This window comes from Bombyx mori, chromosome 11 (genome assembly GCF_030269925.1).
Source record: "Bombyx mori chromosome 11, ASM3026992v2".
In the NCBI taxonomy this organism is placed as follows: Eukaryota; Metazoa; Arthropoda; class Insecta; order Lepidoptera; family Bombycidae; genus Bombyx; species Bombyx mori.
Genome location: NC_085117.1, coordinates 14,614,222 through 14,639,544, shown reverse-complemented (window position 1 = coordinate 14,639,544; position 25,323 = coordinate 14,614,222). Strand labels below are relative to the sequence as shown.

At 38.8% G+C, this 25,323-nt stretch overlaps 1 protein-coding gene across 4 annotated transcripts in view; it reads right to left on the bottom strand.

The window, feature by feature from the left end:
* Positions 1 to 25,323, bottom strand: part of LOC101741599 (protein-L-histidine N-pros-methyltransferase) — a 63,094-nt gene that overhangs the window by 7,469 nt on the left and 30,302 nt on the right. The window lies entirely within an intron of this gene.

Sequence of the window (25,323 nt, the reverse complement as noted above, 5' to 3'; positions counted from 1 at the left end):
TCAGTATAATTACAACGGCTACTCCACCCTTCAAACCGAAACGCATTACTGCGTCACGGCAGAAATAGACGGGGTGGTGGTACCTACCCGTGCTGACTCACAAGAGGTCCTACCACCAGTAATTACGCAAATTAAAATTTTGCGGGTTTGATTTTTATTACACGATGTTATTCCTTCACCGTGGAAGTCAATCGTGAACACTTGTTAAGTACGTATTTCATTAGAAAAATTAGTATCCGCCTGCGGGATTCGAACACCGTTGCATCGCTCGATACGAATGCACCCGACGTCTTATCCTTTAGGCCACGACGACTATGAAGTCTTAGAGTATGAACTCTAAGAACACTTGAAGTTTGTTTTTGTAAATGTACGTGTGCGTTAAAGTTACAAAAGGCCGTTCGTCAGTTGCAGCAGCTCGTTTGCGGAGTATGGCGGTGCGGATTGATTGCTTTATTGTCCCATCGTTGGCCGGCTCCGGCGACGTGTAATACATGATACATGAAGCGTCCTTTCGTCAGAAACTAATGAGCGCCAACACCACGACGTAATTGTCACATATAGCGTCTTAAAGTCGTGACATTTTCGAGAAAATCCATGCCACATTCTGCAGAGTCAACACGAAAAAATATGGTGACACCAAAATATGATACCCTTAAATACTGAGATGCCGAAAGCCGAATGTTGGATTGATTTATTATGAACGAGTCAGTATTATTGCGATGATTGTGTACAATGTCCATAATATCTTTAAAATATTTCATGTTCAAGTGATATTAGGATTAAATTATAGCTTGAGATCTTTGAACGAAAAGCGTTTGTTTGTTTAGCATGGAGTGTCCAGTCCAGCGTCGTTTGTTCATACTAATTTTCTTGTATCGTTTCGCGCTTGATTAGGTTTTCGCACGAGTTGATTATTGTTTATGGGCATCCGTAGTGCCAAGAGCACAGACAAACAGCTACTTTCGTTGTCAATAATTAAACAATGTTAACAGCTCATATTTCAGTAGTAATTTCAGAAACTACGATCTCAAAATGGTCCTTTATATCTTACTATCTTCATTTATAGTTAGAAAACAAACAGAACTCAAATACATTTTATATTGAGAGTCGTCAGAACGATGCGGCGAGGGGCGATGTGTAAATCGAGCTCAGGGCCGCGAAGTATCTATTTCAATAGAATGCGACGGACTGCAACAAGGAATCCGATGCGGTTATCGAAGACGGAGGTGAGAGATGTGTCGCCGGGCGAGGGCCTCGTATCGCGATTGCATCGGAGAGCAAACAAGCGGGCGGGGTGTCGCGGTGCCCGGGGACGCTCAAATCATATTACCCCAGCCTCACACCCGCGCAACACCGCACACGTCATTTGAGTGTGCGTCGCTATGGCGACGGCCCGGGCCTTGCATGATATTAGTACGTGTGCGACTCATCTCCGGCCGTTTAAACTTAACGCGCCGCCGCATCGCGCGGGAAATTAAAACCGGCTACGGACCGGAAGGCGCAATCGACCCTGTCGCTTTTCCGTGCCGCGCTCCTCCTTCTATCTGCATCGATTCCACCCCACTGGATAACTTTCCAATTGCTTTACAACTTTGCTCGAATGTGTTATTAGAAGTACTTCGTATTTCAATTTTACGACGAATTCGACGTTCTCATTTGTGCGATTAACAAATAGAAGCTGCCTTCACTTTAGGTATATATCAGTAAATAATATGTTATTCAATATATTTCAGTTTTATAAATATGATTTTGTAAAAGTACGATATCATTAAATTAGTTGCTAAGGTAATTGGATTTGTTGAATCTATTCGGTTTATCTATGGCTGGTTTATGGTTTATCTATATTATTATCTATGGCATATATATTGAGGTTGAAAAAAAAACAGTAATGTTTCACTCATATAAATAACTAGGTAACATAAATACACAATAGTGTCGCATTACATAGCACGTAACGTTGATGTAGAAAAGGGACTCCACCCCTCGTATGTAGATACATACACATTTGCTTTAGTCAAAGACATTGTCGCTTTCAGGCACCTCATTAGAGCGCGTCCCATGTGAGCCTACCACCCCTCCCCCCGACCCCCCGCCGCCGCCTCACTCCACACAAACACAGCAGCACTCCCAGCCGAGAGCAATTCTTTCTCGGAGCTCGCAAACTTTCTTGGATAATTACACTTAGATAAGAACCCGTCCGTTCTTATATATGTTTTACGGTGGACGATTTTTAAGAATGAAAATGCTGCGGGCTTTATTTATTTAGGGTCAGACGTCTCATACTAAAGGGATTTGAGCGAGTGAACTAGTCCATCTCAAATTAATATAATTATATATAGGAACAAACTAAAACTGCGAAAGTGTTTTTTGGAACGAAGTTCCTTATGGGACGATGCGGAGGGGTACCCTAAACGGGAAAAAACGTCCGTAACGTAAGATTTTTATTAGTAATGCACACAGTGTATGACTTCACTTTGTAATAAAGTACAAAAAATAGCATATTTTTTTGTGTTTTTCTTAAGATAGCAACGGACTGGCCTGATTTAAACCGATGATAATTTATCAGCTAGACGGTTTTCCGTCTCGAATACATCACACTTTTTTTTCTCATCAGACAAATCCAAGTCTAACGCTCTAATCAATAAGAATGATTGAAATCTTTAAATCAGTGAATCACTAATTAACACATATCCATGTACGTACCTACGTACAGCAATGTATCGCGGGGGTATTGTCATTTGCGTATAAAATTGTAAGGCGATTGCGGTCCCTCAAGTTCGTTTACTATAAACTTCGAATAATTCACGAAGGGCACGTGACAGTGACTGCTGGAAATATACACATGATAATTCCGAAGTTTCCGTCCGACATTAGGGAGCAATGAAAATCTACTTGTATAGCGCACAATCGAACGTAACACAGACTATACGCGCGGTGTCATAACCCCGAACAGCACTCAAACTGCAATAAACTATAAAAAGTCGATAGTAAAACGTATAAACAATGAGAGCACTGCTAAAACGTTTTAGTGTTAAGAGTGGGCCCATAAACCGTTGACACGCACCCGTAAAATATTAACGATACGTACAAGAAAAATGACGACTATCAATGTACGTACCGATTTTCGGTCGCGAGGACGCGCTACAAATAATGGCGGTACAGAATTTATACGCGGACCCGAATTGGCCCGATTGAATATTTTACCAGGACACGAATGCGTCCGACGATATTTTTCTATTTCGCCGCCCATTTTTACAATCAATTGGTTAGTTTTCCCTTTAACGTTATTCGTATTACGTTTTCTGTTTCCGTCGCTTACATGTGCTTCGTTTCTTTTAGTATTTAATGCGCTCAAACAAAGCGTGGGAATGTATTCTCGCGAACATGTTGCCTTTAGGTTCAAATGTCCCGAGTGAACAAAGACTGGTCGTAAGAGCCCGTGGTGACGCTTTTCTGCCGCCTTATGCCGCGAAGTCATTATGCATTAATTCGTTTGATGTACTACAGGATTCAGTTTTTTCGATGCGATTGAGATTTCCAACTCATGAAAAGAAAGATTGTCTTCGGAATTCATGCTGCGATTTCTATTGGATCCGGAAATCGTTTGAATCTGGTTGGCCACGATTTCTAACTCTTTTTTGATAGAATTGAGTTTATTAAATGAATAGGGTAAAACCTGGATAGATGCCGCAGCGGGATAGATGCCTCATGTTCTAAAAACCTAACTTCCCGCACTCATGAAAAAAAATTTATTGAATAAATAGGAACCACAATCACCCTATACCTTATGTACCATTTGACAATTGCGTGGTGACGAAGTGTTTTCCTCGTGCATGTAATTTTCTCCGCGCGGAATTTCACGAACACGTCAAAGATTTAAAGGTTAATATTTAGCGTGGTATAACTTTATAATTAGTGTAAAATTCCATTATATTTTTTACTACGTGAATATATTGGTTCATTGAGTCTGCATCTAGGTGTAAATAAATGCTATTATGTTTATAATTTATTTACAAAAAATTTGGGTATCTATCCTTATCATAAAGGATAGTTGCCCTGATTTTTTGGGGTATAGGTGCCTTTAGGGGCATCTGTCCCTCTATACTCTGCCATTTCAGAATATAGCTGAAATATGCCGCGAAAACATAAAATACAAATAAATGATTTACAGTTCAAGCAGCGAATATGAAGACAATCCACATAAAATGAAAGGAAATAAAACTATAGATTTGCCCCTAAAGAAATCTAAGGGATAAACCTAAAACGCATGTAAATATATCTGAATTGAATGTTTTGAAAACTATAAAAATACGAAGTTGCAATCCGACTGGATTCAATGTTTAATGTTTCAGAACTAGCTACATGAAACGTGTTTTTCAGAAATGATGTAGAAGATGTGGAAAATTGAAAGCACTATCCAGTTAAACTTCAATTTGACAAAATAATATAGATATCTTTATTGTGTTAATTTAATATAAAAAAATATGATTTTGCAATGTACACATTGACACTTAATGTGAATATTTTATAAACAATTAAGAATTTATATTTTTGTTGAATAAACATTTGTAAAATTTAATTTAATAAAAAAAATAGGATAATGCATGTTGAAACTAAAAAAATGTAGTTTAGCTTACGCTTACTTAACGCTTTAAAAATTTAATTATGATCATTTGTGTGATATGAGAATTATCTTTTAATTATAAACATTCAAAGACTTAAAAAATACAAAATATTTTTTATTATTATGACCCATGTTTCTTGGAGACAATTGCTCTGTTAGGAATAGAACTTCTTAATATTTGGATTGGTTTTTTCGTTTACACGGTATAAAGGGCATCTATCCTGCACTCAGGCATCTATCCTACTCAGTATTTTCTTGGTGGGGCAACTATCCATACAGGTAGGCATCTATCCTCCAAGAAAAGGTTCTACGAAAAACGAATTTCTGCAAAATCTGTATTTGATAGGTTTAAAAAAATTAATACTAATGAAACATAAAGGATTGAGCAAACTACTTTAATAGAAATTATTCGTATAAAATTAATATTTTCAAAATTACATGACTATCTCAAAAAGTGGGGCATCTATCTCGGCTTTATCCTATAGCTTTTTTCAAAAAGGCTTCCAACCGACTAGATAGATTGCCTATTATGGATAATAATTTCAAAAGATCTCAAAATAAAGTGACAAGAATTTCTAATTAATTCACATTTATTTAGGTACCTATATAAGTTTTGAATTATTTCTTTTTTTAATATTCGATATTTTACTATTTATATTGCATACATAAGCACTATCACTAAAAATCTGTTTCAGGAATACAATAAACAATTTAATACACATAAAAGCGTGGGTTAGGTCTCAGTTTGAGTTTAAAAATAACTTCTTGGACTCGAATGGTTTATAGCTTATTGAGTAGCTCTCACGAAACGCGCCTTCGACGATAAAACATGCTCAGAGTGGAATCTCACTCAATATCACACAATAATATACGCGAAGACATTGAAATTATCGCTCAGTGGGAGGCGGGCTTCGCGTTAAGGCCGCGACCGAGCCAGACCTCACTACAATAAAATAATAATAGTATTAAACAATGACCGTTGTCGTCGAGAGAGTCCACGGGAATCGCACAGGAGTGGAGTTAGCGGCGAGAGCGGGAGCGGAAGCGTGCGCGGGCGCGCCTTGTCTTGGCCCGACCGCGATTGGCCACGGCTCGGTGGGCGGAGCGCGCGACAAACTGCGCGCACGCAAATAGCGCACCCGCACTCAAATTAAAACAATAAAATGAAAGTAATAAAACAAAGAGATCGTCGAAGAATATCCACTATTGAAAGGCTTAATGGCCGAGCTGAGACGGCGGCGCGGCGTCTAGATTTATTGAGCGAAGAGATTCGCTCCCTCATTGACTGATCGCCTTGCCAAATTTGACGTCTTGCGACTCGTTTACTTTAACAATATTTTATAATATTCATTAATATAGTACCTACTAGCGGTCCCGCAGTAGTCGAAATTCGAATATAATTGATTGAAATTATAAGTTTGAACATTATTAAGGTTCTATTGTCAGACTATTTAGGTACACTTTTTTAATCACAGATTTCGCCAAGAACCACACTGTAGACAAATAATACTAAAGATAAAACAATATTAACCTATTCTCAATTTAACCACAGATTTTAAGTAATAACAAAAGTTTGTGTGTTGTGTCAAAGACATGGTAGTGTGTGTAATGTTTTTTTTAATTGATTTAATGTATTTTTATGCATACTTAAAAAAAAAAAAGCATTCTGCACTCCTTCTCTATATTCTCTATAAGTTTGGAAAATTTCATAATCCTCCGTCCGCGCAATTTTCGTAAAAAGTGGTACAAAGTTTTTGCTTCACGTATTAATTAATACTAGTGGTCCCCCGGTAGTCGAAATTCGACTTTAATTAATTGAAATTATAACTTTGTACCCTATTATGATTCTGTTGTCAAGTACAATACTTCTATAATCAGAGATTACGCCAAGACTACACTTTAGACAAATAATAAATTAAAGACAAACAATATTTAATCTATTCTCAATTTGACCACAGACTATGAGCATTAAGAAAAGTTTGATAATAAACACACAGTATGCATGCGTGTGTGTGTCGAATACATGGTAGTGTGCGTAATGTTTTTTTTATTGATTTAATGTCTTATTAATGCATAATTTAAAAAAATAGTATTCCGCAATCCTTCAATATACATATTTTCTATAAGTGTGGGAAATTTCATACTCCTCTTTCCGCGTAATTTTCGTAAAAAGGGGTACAAAGTTATTGCTTCACGTATTAATTAATACAATAATATTTGAGTGTTATGCTATTTAGTTAAACGAGCTTAACATGTTATTGATATTATTCCGCATGACGGTAATTAAATAACACAAGGATTTAGTTAGCAGTGAGTAGGGCGGGCCGAGGTCGTCGTCTCATTTACTAATGTGTCACATGCAGGCGGCGTTGTTTCGCAGGCTCCGGCGAGCGCGGGGGTGAGGACGGAGGCTGCGACGGGAGGGGGGAGGGGGCACAGACCGGGTGCACAGATGACCAATGGAATCGCACACCCACCGACAACCACTCTGATGCACACCTTAATTATTACTAACTAGCTGACCCGGCAGACTTCGTAGTGCCTCAATCGATAAATAAAAGACCTAAACTTTTCGAGGACATATCAAAGGAAAAACAAAATTGTTATTTTTATTTCATTCTGAGCATTTTCATATTTATCTACCTTTTAAACCTTTTTTATTATTATTGCCCTTGTAGGCAGACGAGCATACGGCCCACCTGATGGTGATTGGTTACCGTCGCCCATGGACTTCAGCAATGCCAGGGGCAGAGCCAAGCTGCTGCCTACCGCACTCTCTGGACTTCCACAAATAATTCAAAACCAAAATTAGCCAAATCGGTTCAGCCGTTCTCGAGTTTCGAGTTTTAGCGAGACTAACGAACAGCAATTCATTTTTATATATATTATTACTAACAACATACGTACAGAAAAAATTGTAAATTATATTCATTTCACTCATATTATGTATAATAACGGTTAAATTAACACATTAAGATACTTCAGAACTGAATGGCTTGGCTCTTATAATGATACATTAATTCCTTGCAATATTTTTCATTTATAAGCGGTAACATAATTCCTATTCGAAACACTATGACTTATAATCTCAAAACTTCGAATCATAAAGCGATATCGTTTACAAATGAATACGTAAAACGCGATGACGATACTGAGTGGTCGTGAAAAGGCTCGTGATTAGAGTCGAAGGCAGTTAGTGAAGGAGGTTCATTAGAATCGGGCGCGGGTAGGTGCGGGAGGACGAGACCTCATCTCGGCGGGTGCATCGTCATCTGCGCGCGCAAACAAATTAAAAACGTAAGACGCGCCCTAATCAATAGCCGACTCCGCCGCGAAGCTGAATTAACTCGCCCGAATGAAAAAAAAATGAACAAAATTATATTCGCGCGAGACCTCAACCCCGGCCGCCGCCCGCCGCCCGAAGGAAATTGCTTTTCTTTCAGTGGGCGCACACACGCGCCCGCCGCGACGTGAGCGCGAGAGGGTTACAACCGACACACACAATATTATAATTTACGTTTCCTCGTATATCGAGGTGTAAGTAGGTACTTTACCTGGGCGTTTGGCGCCTGTTCAGCCCTCGGCTCACGCTAAATCTGAGCTTTATACGTTCACTTGACGCGACGAGAGCGATATTAGTTTCGAGCCAACTCCTTTCCTACTACAATATTTATTAACTTTCTTCCACCTTAAGGCTCATATACACTTATTATGTTTCGCTGCGACTAAAAGTCTGAGCAGCGTGTATTTTAGAGCTCACAGTTGCAGATATGAGAGCGCAGAAATAAACTCTATTAGTGTCCTATTAGTGATACGATTGACAGAAGCCGCTAATTGGCACAGTTGTAAGTATAAGTTGTAAGTAAATTTTTTTTGCTTAGAAGGGTGGACGAGCTCACGGCCCACCTGATGTTAAGTGGTTATAGGAGTCCATAGACATCTACAACGTAAATGCCTCCACCCACCTTGAGATATAAATTCTAAGGTCTCAGTACGGTTTCAATGTCTCATATAGTTACAACGGCTGCCCCACTCTTCAAACCGAAACGCATTACTGCCTCATGGCAGAAACAGGCAGGGTGGTGGCACCTACCCGTGCGGACTCACAAGAGGTCCTACCACCAGTAAAAAAATGAGAAAAAGTATGAGAGATTTGTTATATAAATGCATCTCGTTTTGTAGGTACTACGAGTAAAAGAATAGCATTTCATTAACGCCGTCTGTAATCTGGACTCTCGTCCGGGCGCCCAATTAACGCGTGGGCGATGAGATAGCCGCCCGCCCGGCTTCCTTACCGGCCAATGGCGTCCGCGCGGGGATTAATTAAGTAACTTCCCGTCTACACCAGCTTCCCCCTTCGCCCCTCACAGCACTACCCCTTGCACCTCACACCCTTGTACATCCGCGGAGTCTGCGGACACGCCCGGAAAACTAACCACCTAATGAGGGGAGATGACCTCACGTGCTTGTGTGCTTTGTCTATTCAACATATGTGCAAACTATGTTTTGTTCATTTGTGTGCCTTTTGTGTGTCCGCTATATGACGTCGCTTGTATACTCATATTACATAACCTGGGTTTGTGGTCGAGTTTTCCTGTTCCCAGATTAAAAATCATTAGGTAACTAAGGATTTTTACGTCAATGCCACGATGTCCTTTTAGAATACAATAGAGAGCAAAATTTTTATAACGTCTTTTGAAGTCCGAGAAAAAATATGTATATCGAAAAATCTCAATTTAATTGAAAAATTAATAGTTGAACCGAATCAAAGGCTCTTGTATTCTTACATGTAGGAGTACATAAAAAGATGAGATCGTGTCCTCTCGACGTAAATACAACATTTAAATACGCAGTCAACTTCATAAATAAGTTAACAGCAATGAAACTTTTACGAGCCATATTCTTTATCTTGTTTTGAATTTCATCATTCTGCGTGCGCTGTTGGGTTTTGGGCATTAATTGAGATTCTAAAGTTACCTAGGCACTGGATTATCAATTCACTGAAAAATAATGATTAGAATGTATCGAAGTATAGTTGTTCCATTTTAGATTCTAATTCTTAAAGTACAATCGCAAACATAATTGCTTTGCGATACGTGTGTCGTGTTACAGGTTTCGCCGTTTAGATCAGTTAAGTATTCTTGCGTATTTCTATCAATGTCGGTTAGAATATACTATAATGGAACTTTTTGATTAGATGACTGCTGAAAAATTACATTTAATTTCAACAAATCATATGAAATAGTAAAATCCGCTAACTACCTGCATCTAGTCTCGATGGTTTGTGTAGCGGTCCATAATCCGTTGGAAGCAAAGGCCTGTGGGGGAGCCAAAATAACTAATAGTTTTCGCGGGGGCGTGTTAGCATTTTTCTTCTGTCGGTGACGGCCGGGCGGCTGCGGGTGGCGGGGAGGTGGGGGCAACGTTATAACTCACCTCCAGGAATGGATACGATCATTTATACTTCATCGAATTTGTTAATATGCGTCTTGTACATTGAGCGGTTATGTCAGTTTTTCCGACAATCAAATGAAACAATTGAAGTTATTTGCGATAAAACAACTTCAAAGACAACTTACTCGATATTATAATAGTATCAAGATTAAAAATAATATAACCAATGATCATTGCACTTGCAACAGCGGCGCAGTATCGTTAACTCCCTAAAAGGTAAAAATCGTAGTGAGAAACCATTACACAGTAGCAACATTTGACTTGAGACAGCGGCTTGGCTCTCCCCCTGGCGTTGCAGATGTCCATGAGCTACGTTGAATACTTACAATCAGATGGGGTATATTCTCGTATGACTATAAAAGCCATTTTTTTATATTTTTCATAGCCCACCTATTACTAAGAAAAGGATTTATAGGCAGAGAGTAATTCAACATTTAAAATTATTTGTGAAATTAATAACATTATGATAACTGCATGCTAAATAACAGTTACGCAAACCGCAAATAAGCCTACCTACCTATGAATAAAAAGCTGTGCGATCTTACGACGCGAATGACGATTTAATATAAGGCTTTCGCAAGTGAGGTGAGATGAAAACATCACGTATATGGTAAATAGTGAGGCATTTAAGGTTGTAGTGAGGTGCGTAGAAACGCGAAAGCCATTTACAAGGACGGGGGTGCGTGAGTATGAAGTCAATTTCTTTCAACCTACGTCTGTTTTACGTTTCGATGGATGGCTTCATACGAATGTACGCGTTGTTCTAACTACAGAATTTAAAGAGTTAGTTACGATGGTTCGTCGCGAAGCAATAACTTCTCGTACGAAATGGTTTTTGACGGGACAACGTCTTATAATTCGATGGAGCCGGCTGCACGCACGAAAAAACATGACTCATACGGCGTTACCTCGCTCTGAGGCGTTCCACGATCACGTGGTTAAACTGGCAATAAATTTCTCCAATTATTTGACGACAACAAAGACCTGATCATGGAACGCCGTAGTCAATTCGAGTCCAATTTGAACACTGAAAATGTCATGAGAGAAATTGAAGCGTCACGATCAATTCAATAGTGATTTCCATTTACCTCCTTCCCTATATCCATACAAAATATCTAACAAACAAATAAAATTAAAATTTTCTTTTGAAAAATGAAACTATTCCATCAGTATTTTCTTATGACGTTGTCACGTTCAACTATCGTCAGTAATCCGACTTTACAGACAACCGATTTTTTTTCTTTGTCAGATTGTACAGTGTTACCGGAGAGAGCTCGCTTATAACGTTTCTGACAGAATCATTTGGTTTCGTTTATTACGGAATTTGGAAACGTTATTTTTTTTGTAACATTACACGGAAAATCGGTAACCCAAATAGAAGAGTCAATGCTGAAACAAAGCGAAGGGAGTGCCCGCGTCGCCACTCCTTCACGTCGGGCGGTGATTAATAGCACGCCCCTGCAGAGAAAGCCCGGAAAATCACAACCCTTTCGTCTGTTCTTAATTACCACGCCTCGCTTCAGTGCCGCTTTCCCATTGGCTAGCTGCCTTGACGCTCTATCGCCTCGGGTTTTAATTGGTCGTGCGTAATTAACGCTTCGTAATCACCAACAGCGTCGCGCCGGGGGAAACTTCCTAATTTGAATTTTTAATTATCCAGCCTCGGTCCCGGATTGGTCGGATGATTTTTCACGTACAAAACAATGCCTATTGTCTTTGTTCTTTATGTAGAAGTTGACCTTAATATATGCACATAAATTAAAAGTAATGGCTACGGGTAGAATATTATTTACGTTAACAAATTAATGACCTGTGACTGACTAGTACGTACTAGATCGGTGCTTATGATAACTTATACTGATATAATAAAAATATTTTACGTTTGGATGTTTTTCATTCACACAAAATTCGTCTTTAGATGAGACAACCGGCGATTTGCGACTGTTGCAAGTTTTTAAAACCCACACACAGCTGCTGATTCTTGTAATGAAATACGTATTTAACTAATTTATATCACAACGACTTCCACGACGAAGAAATAAGAAACATCGTGTAATAAAAATTAAATTGGAAACAATTATAACTGGCGTAATTGATGCTTGATCGCTGATGGTAGGGCGTTCTGGACGTAAGTCCACACGGACCTACCAGTGTGGACTTACAGAACGCCCTAATTCTACTGCAAAGCAGTAATGCATTCTAGTTTGAAGGTTGGTGCAGCCGTTGTACTATGGAACTGAGACTTAGAACTCATGTCCATAGATAATACACATCAATTATTTATAGATAAGCAATTCAAGCACTTAACAAAAATGTTTACGGGTGTCGGCTACTAGATGGCTACGCTTCGATTAGTTTCTTGTATCTCCTGTAGATGGCAGTAACATATTACCTATTCTATATTTTATTTTTAATGAAGTATTTTGTAAATTTTCAGAAACCACAGATTGATAAAATTTGATCAATTTGCCTATAACAATAAAGACTTGTATGGTTATTATTTATTAGTTTCTGTTTAGTTAAACAATAATGAAATGCCTTAACTTTAATAACATATAAGTTTAGGGGCATCCGCTACAAGATGTCCCTAGTTTCCATACAATATTTTATTTGTCGTAAAGTATCGCAGTTTCAGGGCCCTGCTCATGTCTCAAGATGGCTAACGTCAATTACGTTGTTGATGTCTATGGGCTCCAGTACCAGGCGGAAGGTGAACTCTTTCCCCTCTCTAAGCTGTAAAAAAAAGCATGGATTTGGATGATTTTTTTGTGGTTAATGACACAAAACTGGCAACACAGGATATATCTATAGTAATAAATATGCCAGTATGTTCGCTGGTAAAGAATTTTACGTAACAATTGATCAATAAATAGACTAGGAATTTATAGACCAAAGGGTAATACGAAGTACTGTTTATTCCGGAAAATGTTAACACGCCATTTATTGCATTGCTACTTGTTGAACTATACGTATGAAAAAGTTCACGGTTCTTCTGGTGTTGACACGAGGTCCGAGTCTCAACTGTATTTGTGCAATTGTCTCATCCCTCTAACCAGACGCATAAGTGCTTCGTGGCAGTATTAGGCAGGATGGTGGTAGTCAAGTAAAAATAAACACACTGTTCTGCATTTTAGTGGTATTATTGAAATTCTACCTTATTAGGAACGTGGTGCCTATGGGCTTCGGTAGCCAGTTAACATTAGATTGACTGAAGATTTGGCTTGACGTATTGTGGTATTGTGCTCCGAGATCAATAACCTTTTCGTTAAAAATACTCTTAGGATCTCCTCTCTCTCTCTCTCACGCGACTGTCTCCTGGTGCGACATTCAAAACCCAGTTCTTTCGTTCGGTACGAGAGGCAACTGTGTCCGCGTTTCTATGGTTACGGGTATATTCAAGAACGGACTTTTGTGAAGCCTATCAGGTCTCATAGGCGCTGTCAAGAAGTCCAGTCGTGCATCGAAAAGACCACCCATTGGCTGTTCCTTAAAAAACGTCCCTCAAAAATGGCCAACCCTGCCAATCCCTCAAAAAGTTAACGTGCTAGAGATCTATAGGAATAGTTATTTGAAGAATAAATAAATTGATGGACCTTCTTTTCAATTTTGATTTTATATTATTACGTAACGTCGTTTGGGTGCAGCCGATCTCAGCGTAGGAAAGCGCATGCCGAATTAGCTTATTACTGGGAGGCAGAGCCTTCGCGGGTTTCTAAAGATTTATTCTTCCAATTGCCATTTTACAAATTTTTGAATAGTACATTAGCCTTTCCGATTTTATTTTATATTTTTGTCTGTTAAATTCACGAATTGTTCTTTGTTCACAAAACTGACTTGCAAATTAACCCTTACAGCGCGAACCGTCGATAGATCGAGACTCTCTTTTAATGCGTATAAAGTGCGGAGCGTTCGAATACCGATTATTGCGCAGTTTGATTATGGGTATGTATTAGGTATCGACCTGTACGGTCGTGTCTTAGCGCGCGCATGAATAATGTTATTAAAAAGCTTAATAATATTTATGAATAACCATTTAATATTATTTTTCTGTGTAAATTTAGCACTGAATTTTGTATTTTTTTTGCAATTAAAGTTATTTATAAGGATCCTTTTTTCAAAAATCCTTTAGCAATTTCTGCAAAATATGTGAAAATAAGCTTCGCACTAAAAGGGTTTAAAATATCTGCTGCGAAATGTTCACGTCTTCCGATGTGAAGCATAGAACAGCTGTTAGTACAGAGCGATACGAGAAAATAATAACTTAACGATAACTTTTGTACTTTTCGTTGCTAAGATGAAGGTTTTAGCGTATTTGCTGCTAAGTTTTCCACAGTTTACATTATTGTTCTGTATTTGTAGTTATTACCGAAATCCGAGTGAAAGCTCGTGTTTTTTTTTATTACCCTTGGTAGGCAAACGAGTTTACGGCCCACCTGATAGTGAGTGGTTACTGTCGCCCATGGACGTTAGCAATTCCAGGGGCAGAGCCAAGCTGCTGCCAACCATTAAGTACTGTCCGGAAGCCTCGTTTGAAGAAGACCATGTCATAGCGCTCGGGAAACATCGTGGAGGGGAGCTCATTCCAAAGCCAGATGGTACATGGCAAAAAAGATCTCTGGAAACGCACTGTGGCTGAACGCAGTCGCTCTAGATAGTACGGTTGAATTCTACTTCGGTGGAGGGCGGTGCGATGGTAAAAACGATTTTGTGGATAGTTGGTATACAAATATCGGATGGCATAAGTAAGTAAGTTTCCGTAAGAGAAAGAGTGAAGCGGCCGGTAGTACGTTCTTTTAATAAAATATAAAATGTTAATAAGGTAGATGAGACGCGGTCACTACCAACTCACAGAAACCCTTACGTTGTCGAATTACCACTGACCACGGCGCTTAGTAATAAGCAATACTTACCCAAACCTGAATAAGTAATTAATATCTGGTGAGTAGTAACTTACGATCGTCGTGAGCAATACGAGAGAACGAGGCCTCTGCATATTAAGAACGGCTGTAGGTGTTGTAGCTCATGGTAGATTCTAATGGTCCATGGCAATAATTTACCATACAAAGTAGATCGAAAGGATTAATTGTGCTCGGAAGACGTGTGATTCGGTGATAAGTAAGAAATGACATGATCAAAAATCCGCACGGCACTTTTACTGTGTAGCTTTTATTTATTTATTTGCTTTTTATTTATTGTTTAGATGGGTGGACGATCTCACAGCCCACCTGGTGTTAAGTGGTTACTGAAGCCCATAGACACCTACAACGTAAATGCGCCACCCACTTTGAGATATAAGTTCTAAAGTCTCAGTATAGTTACAACGGCTGCCCCACCCTTCAAACCGAAACGCATTACTGCTTCACGGCAGAAATAGGTGGGGTGGTGGTACCTACCCGTGTGGGCTCACACGAGGTCCTTCCTACCAGCAGCTGTTTGAGGCAATCAAAATTCATATTAAAATTGCTTGAAACATTATTAACGTTTTCCTTACATACATTTTCAGTTACATTAGCATCAGTTAATGCGGTTACCTCTCATCGAGAAACGGAGTGAGAGCTCGTCGATGTTATTTTAATTCACAAAAAACATCCATGGTTAGTTTTTACCCAATTAATAGCAGATCGATGTTTTTTGTTGGTTTTTGGCTGTTTTTACCCGGGGCACGGGTCAAGCGAGCTGAGACAAAGCGCGGCGTGGATGCGCCCGTCGTGCAGCCCGTTTGGTTCCGCGTGCCGTCCGACCATTCAGCGCTAATCGCTTCATTCAAAGACGAACGAGCGCTTTTTCCTTCGTGGCCGATCGGTCATGCATTCCGAATAAGGCCCGTTGCTCGGACTCTGCCGAGTGTCACTGTTAGCGAATGCTATCTATTACCTCGGTCCGGCAAATTAACGGCTTTTTGTCGTTTTGATATTGTAATGCGTGGGTACGTATACATTATAGTGTGTTTTATATTTAACAAAAAGAAAAAGATGTGTGGTGTCGTGGGACACCGGGTAGGAACGAAGTTCCTTATTATAAAAATATTAATTTTAAGTTCTATTCGAGGTATAAAGAAAATAAAACTGGAGGTTTCGCAACAACCCACGGTCATTCGGTAACGTGCGAACTTATTGTGGTACACTTCATTCACGGTTGTTTGCTTAAGATATAGTGTATTGCGCAAACGAACGCTCTGAGATCGTGGTTAATGAATGATAAAAAAATCTGTTATTTTTTGTACGTTATTACAAAGTTAAGTCGTACACTGTGTGCATTACTAATAAAAATCTTACGTTACGGACGTTTTTCCCGGTTAGGGTACCCCTCCGCATCGTCCCATAAGGAACTTCGTTGTAAAACATTTGTAAACGCGCGAATTTTGAACTGAAAATTACATATCTTTTGGCACTCTACCAAAGCGTAGAGTGCCGAAAAACTGCTTGGCCGTGCCCTTGGATTTGTTGACGTTCATGAGCGACAGTGACCACTTACTAATAGATGAATAATAGATGCATATCTAAATGATCTTATAGGACACATCTAAAGCCACCGATTTTTTTGGAATATTCGGATATGTTGTACTGCTAACGTAGTAGAATAGCACAGCATCAGGACAGTGCCAATAATGCTCTCATAGTTAAGGGTGCGTTCACGCTGTATGCGCGGCGGCCGAAGCGTTTTGCGGAACGCGTGTGTGGCTAAAGCACGCAGCGAGCTGTTTTAGCTTTTCAATGTATTGCAAACTATAAACGAGGCTTTGATCTATACTAATATTATAAAGAGGAAAGATTTGTTTGTTTGTTTGTTTCGAATAGGCTCCGAAACTACTGGACCGATTTGAAAAATTCTTTTTCCATTAGAAGCCGACATTGTCCCTGATGAACATAGGCTACTTTTAAAAAAATTTTTTTTTTTTTTTTCATGTGTGTTTTAATGTTTCCGAAGCGAAGCGAGGGCGGGTCGCTAGTATAGGATGTGTTGACCCTAATGAATGGTTTGCGAGAAATGCTAAAGATTTTTCGAAAGCTAGATCCTGTATTGATATATAGCTAAATATTCAGTAGTTTTATGTTGAGAACCTTTGTAAAATTCTGTTGTAATGTATAACAGTTACTTTATATTAAATTACGTTATTATGCAACAAAATATTTGAAAACGCTCATAAATTCAGAGGCAAAACCCAACTAACAGCCCCTGGTAATCGCGCATTAAGCCGCATCTTGTTTAGCTTTGTAGATATTGCAGCCATAATGCGCTTTTTGGAACATTTGAAAACAAAGCGCGTCAGCTGAGTCACCACTCACACGCGTACTGTACTGTAGACACGAACCAAAGTTTTATTTGTTTGATATAAGCCCCCTTATCTCCTTGCTTTCGTCGTAACCGCGGTACGCTCCTACTGTGGACGTATCCTTAAAGTAGCCATTATTGAGACTAACCTCGCGTCTCAACGAGAAAGGCAGCACTCACAAAATGGTGGTAATTTAACATCAAATAGCTCACGACGTGGTGCAACTTCACATCAATTCAGTCATTAAATTACTGTCCCATATCTATTATTCATAAAAAATACTTCTCTTTCTCTCTCTGAAACAATGTTTAGTGAAACCAAACCCACACAACCTAGTGATTTTCACGACGGCTCTTCACTGTTAGTTATGATTCCGATCAGGTGGTAGATTCAGCGAAGCACTGCTCTTCCTAGAGCCAGTGTTAGAAAATTATCCCAAGCTGAACCACAAGGGCTCGCCCACCAAACCGGAGAACCTGGAACTAGCGCATGGAGGCTACCAGAGACCTAACCTCCTCCTTAAGGGAAAAAAATAGTGATAAGAGCGTTGTCAAATAAGATCCTTTGGCGTTCATCGAGTTAAATAAATAAATATTAGTAATTGAAATATTGTTTTTGTTGGTGGTATTAGAAAACTGTACCGCTTTTTAAATGTAAAACATTAAATCAACATTCAGTTAGTCATTGACATTAATCGTTTTCGTCGCCTTCAAAATAGATTAAAGGCGACGTTAAAATCGCAAGTCATGAGGTGTTTTTTTTTTACTACAGCTTCTAGACAGCCTCTCTTTCCTTTACATTCAGTAATTGTAGTAATACCAGTAGTATGAGTGTAAGTTAGCAGAGACCATCTTATGCATATGTACTGTTTATAGCTAGAATATCCTTCGACATATCCCATACGGCTGTGGAAACATCTTTGTGAATTCCACGATGTCTCCTACGCTATGACAGGTCCTACTTCATACGTGACTTGAAAAGAGCCTTGAGTGGTTTATATTGGTTCAGCTTTGCCCACTATCTTAAGCTGTGTCTTACGCTCGCTTACCATTGAAACGAAATTAATAAATCATATAACCTAATATATAAAACGTATTGTTTTTGATTCTCAGAAATATATATCCTTTACCTATTCTACTATTACTAGTATTTGGTATTTTCAGGAGCGATTCCCATAATTTAATGTCCGAAATTATATACACGTTATATTATACGACTATGGACCACAAGATTTTGGCATCAATTAATAATCTTTTTTACAACATCTCGATTTTTATGGATACCTTATGTCAAACTGTGACATTTTTCATACACATTCACAATATTTGTAACCGTTAGATAAATAATGTTTTTAAAGTAAATCCATGCACTTACATATGTATCGTGAACTGAGCTCCCTAGCATTACACTAGTCACTAAGCCACCGTGAAATAAGAATCGGTCCGCAATGACTCACTCCTGTTACGAACGCCTTTTAATTTACTATAGCTTGTTTTTAGACTACAATTTATTTTATAAATATGCAATGATTTATAAAGTTAATAGTGCGAGTAATAAAAATCTGTATTCGCGAAATAAATTAAATTTAGTCGGTAGGCGATTTGTTTCATAATGATATTTTTGGTTGTTTGCAATTAGTATATTCTTATTGTCACTATAGTTTTGAATGAGATAAAGAGTAAGTAATAGTTAGTAACACTACTCTCAGAGGTCGTTCGTTTGCCGAGGTAGCGAGTGAGGTGAGTGGACAGTGACATGTAGTTGTACGGAGCGGGACGTGATTAGTATGTAATGCTCACGCGCATGCGTGTGCACGGCAGCCGCTGCCCGTGTAACCTAAGCCGGGCGCAGTAACCACGCCGCCATAACATAATTAAAAATGATTTAAGGCATTCGCTCCGGCTGCTTTGTTTCGCGCATTATGTTTCACTTGTTCGCGTCGCGGTCGCGCTCGCACCACCATTTTTAACGCGCCCGCTCTTAATTCTGTCACAGTTTTTATAACCCTTTTGTATTTATTAATTCCTTTTCGGCTCCGGTAGCGCTATGGTTCTCGGAAAAACGATTTTGACGTGACATTTCTTTGGGCCTTTGTCCCTGTATTAATTAATACGGCGTCTCGCTATACCGCCGCCAATTAAAACGAACAAATATTTTTCGTAATCAAAGGAAGGTCAAATCCCATTCCGGGAAACGCGGCTTATTAAAGGCTTTTGTTTGAAGCCCTGTCACCTAGAGTGGGACCGTTAGGCAGTAATTTATTTTAATTTACATACCAATGGAATAAACGCCCGCTTTGGCCTTTTGTTAAAAACGAGTTTAATTTGGAAATATTGCCGAAAAGGTAATAAAACGGTGGCGAAACTGGTAAACAATAGCAATTCGCGTCGCTGTACGGTGCAACGCGGTTACTGAGGTACTTAAGCTGATTAACTTCGGCTTGTTGACGGCTCGTGGTACGATATCGAATTTCGAGAATCTGGTACAGCTGTGTACCTTTATTGTTTTTGTTTTAAAAGAAATACTTAATTCGCGACGAAATTTTTCGTTGACAGTAAATCAAGATAAATACTCGTATATACTTTGTTTTATTGCTCAAAACAAAAAGATTAATTGTCCTGACAAGGTATCAATACTTTGTAACCCACTGAGTTTCTCGCCGAATTCTCTCAGTGGGTCGCGTTTCCTATCCGGTGGTAGTACTTCTGCGTAGTACTGCTCTTGCTAGGGCTAATGTTATCATCGTCCTCAGGTTAGAGCCCCGTCAGTTCTACCCCGTAAGGCTACCATCTTAGTTAGAAAAAAAAGTACTTAATAAAGGTAACACAGCTGATGTTATATTTTCTTATATTATACATAGCAATGTTTTTCTAACATAATAATTACAACAATCAGAAATTATTACAGAATGAACGAAATTAAATAAATAATTTAATTAATTGGATATGTAATCCTCTGGTAACATCAGCGAAAGAAAATCCCTCTCTTCTCGCATCGGAGTAAAATACAACTACCTTAACTTAAGCTGGAAAAAATGTTCATATGCATAATATAATGTTACCAACTTGTTTGGTTGATATGATTGGCAAGCGTATTTTTCATAAACGCATAAGCTATCTATCAGCTGTCCCCCCGTGTCGCGTGCGTGCGTTGACCTTGCACTTCAGCTGATTTTAAATAAATTTCATTGCGGGTCACGTAAAAAGTCGCGAATTTTTTTTGCTTTTAGTTTGTGTACCTCACGTGATCCTATACGCGCCGGAGGAACGCAGACCATCAGGAAAGTATTGTAATTTTTAATGGTTTCTAAAGATGAGTGACAAAATCTAAGCCACTTAAAACACTCCCATGAAACATAAAATGATCAAGCACGGGTCATTTTGGTTGTTCAGTCCGTTTGTTATAAATATTTATTTAATATGTCGCATATAAATCGTCTTTTCCGGTTTGCATTAATCTAATCCATTTACGGGTACCATTTCATATCTAAAGGTAAGCGATTTAATTCACGTTGTAATGTCATGGGCTAAGTTAACCGTTCAACAACAAATTTGTCGTGAGCTCATCAATCTACCAACGCCAATAAAAAGTAAAAATTTTAATGAGCTATGTTCGTTATCTTCCTGGTCTTCAAGATTCAATCCATATCTCTATTGTTTCGTAAACGCTGATGTTGATATACGTAATAAACCTGGTCCAGACGTAACAATAACTAATGCAAACCCGTAAATCACTGGGGCGATTTAGTATTTAAAAAAAAGTCGGTGGTCATTGGCGAAGGCTGTGCGACTGTGTTTGCATGTGATATGTGTGAAAACGTTTTGTCACTTACCGCCACGCTGTGTACCACATTCGACTTTTTTAAATTACTTTTTATAGCTTTTACAGTTCTATTTCAAATTCATAATCATTTACTTCAAATTGGATGTTAACACTGAATGCCAAAAATGAATTTTCGTCATCTTAAGCTTGCACGAACAAAACGATATTTATTTTTCGGATGTATAATATTCGTATCGTTTTCAGCAACTTTGAATCAAACGTATCTGCAAAATTGGTATCATAAATAAATACTATGAATCTATAGGTAAATAGTTCATGCGAAAGTGATGTGGATTATATTTCCCAACATGTTCTTATGTCGTATTAGTTTTCAAGACGTAATATGAGCTTATCGAATTGAGATAGTGGCTCGACTTCCCACAGCATCTGATACCATGTTAGACTACAAGCAGGTTACGTGCCTGGAGTCATTAAGGATATCTTAGTCTAAAATTAATCAACGCCCACGTCCGATCGTCATCGCGGTCGCAGTGTTTTATTTTGTTCTCGCAAATACAACATAGTACGTATCACGGTTCATCTCTGTTAATTAGTTTTTTGTGGATAGCGACGGGCGGGACCGCCGACGCCATCAAATTACGATGAGTCGGCCTTTTGGCTACCGGCGCCGCGGCCAACAATAATTATACACTCGTTACTACCGTGCTGCGCTCGCGCTCTCCGAGTGCCGGTCGAGACGTGACGAATGCTCTCAATAAATGAAATCGGAGAAATTGTTTTGACACAAAATTAATCGATGAAATTTGTTTCAATTTATACGAGGCGTTTCTCGATTTAAAAAAAATCTGAATCGACATTTCGATATCGATTATTACGAATATAAGCGAACCGCAAACGGGGTGGCTGTTTGCTCTCTAGCTAGAGTTTTCGTCAAAACTCGTAAAGCCCGTTGTCGGCCAGACCGGCGTTGTAAACGTTCACATGTCTGGGGCTTGTTAATAGAGCGGGGCACACGTGACTAAAGTCGAACCGAGCGTCGACAATAAATTCCATCGATAAAATCGGCGGCGTCGCCCAGTAATTTCTTAACGACAGCGTAACCCGGTGGCGACGCGTGCGCATACGCATTTTATTTCTCCGGCACCAAAAGGCCGACTCCGAAATAATCGGCCTCCACTCAGCATAGATGGTAATCAAGCGAACTATTAAAGACGATCTTAATGTAACTTTTGTGTAGAAAGGCTTGAAATTAGAAAGGTACTCATTGCTTGAAAGAGAATGTACAATGTACATTATGATGCTTATATGTAGATGAGTGATAATAAGATTAAAAGGAAATCTAATTAACGTTTGTGACCTTGTCTAGGCATTGATTGTACTAATTCCTATGAGAAGCCGATCTAATAAAAGTAAGGCCTTAGTTTTTTGCTATTCATATTATTATTATGACACGCGTCCGATGATCGTCGACATGTTTTCTTGGAGCAAGATGCAAGTGGTCAGCTATTGTGTTTTAAATTAAATACAGACAGAGGAGCCGAGGCGGCTACCGGCTACTTTGTCGAAGCTATTCACACTCTACGAATGAGCTTCTTACTAGAGTAGGGCTGTCAGATTAAAGTTAATCTGAAATAGTTGATTTCTTTTCATTTTAGAGGTATAGCTAGAACAACAGCTATCTACAACATTTCAAAATTATATGGGAAGGTACAGTCCCTAGGATCGGTTAAGAAAAAAAAAAAAACTATTGCTGAATCTTTAAATCCAGAGCATATTAAAGTTGTGTTTAATTTTATATAGAGAACTGTTCAATTTTGATTTTCGGTTTTATTTAAAACGACACTTGTTAAATGATTTCAATTTGGGATATAGTTTTAGAAGCTTTTTTTAAATCTCTAAATTGTTTTGTATTATTTTGTATCAACCCTGGTATTCATAGATGTGCTGTACCGAGTAGCCAACGATTACGTGCAGCTATGTTATATCATCTTTAATTAAAAGCCTTGGACGGCCGACTCTAGTTTAGACAGAACAGCCACAAAAAGGGTTACAAGGAATCAGGCGAAACACCTTCGTGATTCGTCACGAATCAAAGATTTATTTTTATTTCGAAAGAACCCTTTGTTGAAGTTAACCGAATTTGCTGTTCAATAAAAACTGGCTAATTAAGAAATGTTCGGGTCGCTGTTAAAGTCGACTTGTTTTGTTTTATACGACTTGTTTGGGTCTACCGTTTGTATTTATTGCCTACGCCTTCGAGTTATACAAACTTGGGGGCTCACTTTATGAGCGGCTGCCTCTCGATAATCAAATTATTGGATTCGCTACGATCAAATAATATATTTTTATGAGGAGAATCAGATGGATCTAAATTAGCTTCTTTTTTTTGTGTTAAAATAATTCATGTTGTCTTATTTTTGTTGGAATATGATAAATGATTCATGGTTACGAGTGTAATTTTTTAATTTCTCTGCCATTACCTCTTAGTAATTTCCCGAATTAGTATTTAATTTTGATCTACATATGCATAGTTCGGTAGTCGTGCGGTTTTTGGTTGTTCGAAAAATAACAAGGCATTACTGATAATCGAATTTAGGAAATCGAGTGAGTGGTGACCTTTCCGAAATCTCCGAGTAATATCCTTATAGCGTTGGTTCTAAGTAGACGACTTTAAGTGGATTTTATATAAAGGCTTATTAAAGTTTTAGTTTAAAGGTCATATTAGTGATGATGTTATCCAATAGTTGAGGCGTGGGCGTGCTTTGAAACTACGCGGCATCGCACCTTAATGTGATCCGGGTGTTTAATGAGCGAAAAAAAAAACGGTCACTAAACAGCTTATATGTGTCAGTAGATCATTCTGGTACTGTACATGGATGGGCGGCGGTGCCTCGACTCATGATGACGTCACAGCGTCGTGGTGAACTTTAAATACAAATCACTAATGTTTCAAACACACGAAGCTATAATTTAGTGGTGGTACATGTGTCTCTACTGTAAATTTAACAGCGAAAATTTACAACCCGCGATGATTGTCATTATACTGTCGTAATTAGCTCCTTACAACGTAAATCGTTGGCTAAAAATTGATAGGAAACATTTGAATGTATGTTTTTCTTACACACTAGATTAATGGTAACATAATAAAAAAAACTAAGTCGCTTACTACATGTCTCATAAAAAGACTCAAATCGCGCATTGTGTTATAAAAATAAGTGTGGTTCGTTACAGTTAAAACTACTTAAAACTATAGTTTGGCTTTGTTAGGTATATATAATTCCAAAGACGAACAAAAACCTTGACGAACGATGAAATAGCTGAAATTCGTAGCGGCGGAGATCACAGGGTTACAGTCAGGCATCAGGTGGACAGTGAGACTCGTGGGTACGCGGCGGAAGTAGGACTTCAATGATTTTAATTAGGAGATATTCTATGCTCAGCGCTGGGCATCCTGCGGCTGATATAATGACAAATCTGTACAAGCTTGTGCCATTACTTGACACGTTGATTTTTTGTAGCAATTGTGTTGGCGAATTTCTCATTAAAAAAAATCCCAAGTTCGACTGCCAGGCATGTGAAACAAAATATGTCAATGACTTAAAATTTGTACTACTACAAAAACGGCGCTTATGTTTTTACAGTTTTTTTGTTATTGCTTAGGTGGGTTGACGAGCTCACGGCCCACCTCGTGTTAAGTGGTTACCGGAGCCCATATACATCTACAACGTAAATGCCGCTACCTACCTTGAGACATAAGTTCTAAAGTCTCAAATATAGTTACAACGGCTACCCCACCCTTCAAATCGAAACGCATTACTGCTTCACGGCAGTAATACGCAGGGTGGTGGTACCTACCCGTGCGGACTTACAAGAGGTCCTGATATGAATGATAGAGTGATACGATAAGGACGAATTGTGATTCAAGACCCACTGAGTCTCTAGTCGGGTGTTCTCAGTGAGTCACGTTTCCGATCGGGTGGTAGATTCAGCGGAGCACTGCTCTTCCTAGAGCAGATGTTAGCAAGTTTTTTCAAGTTGAGCGGCACTCGCACGCCCATCAGTCAAGGTCAAGTCAGAATAGCCCCTCGAGGCTACGGGCAGATATGTAGCAAAAAAAGTGATTCAAGAATAACATTAATCATTACTGACGTATTGGTATTGATATTGGCTTCTTCGCAGTGAAACTGCA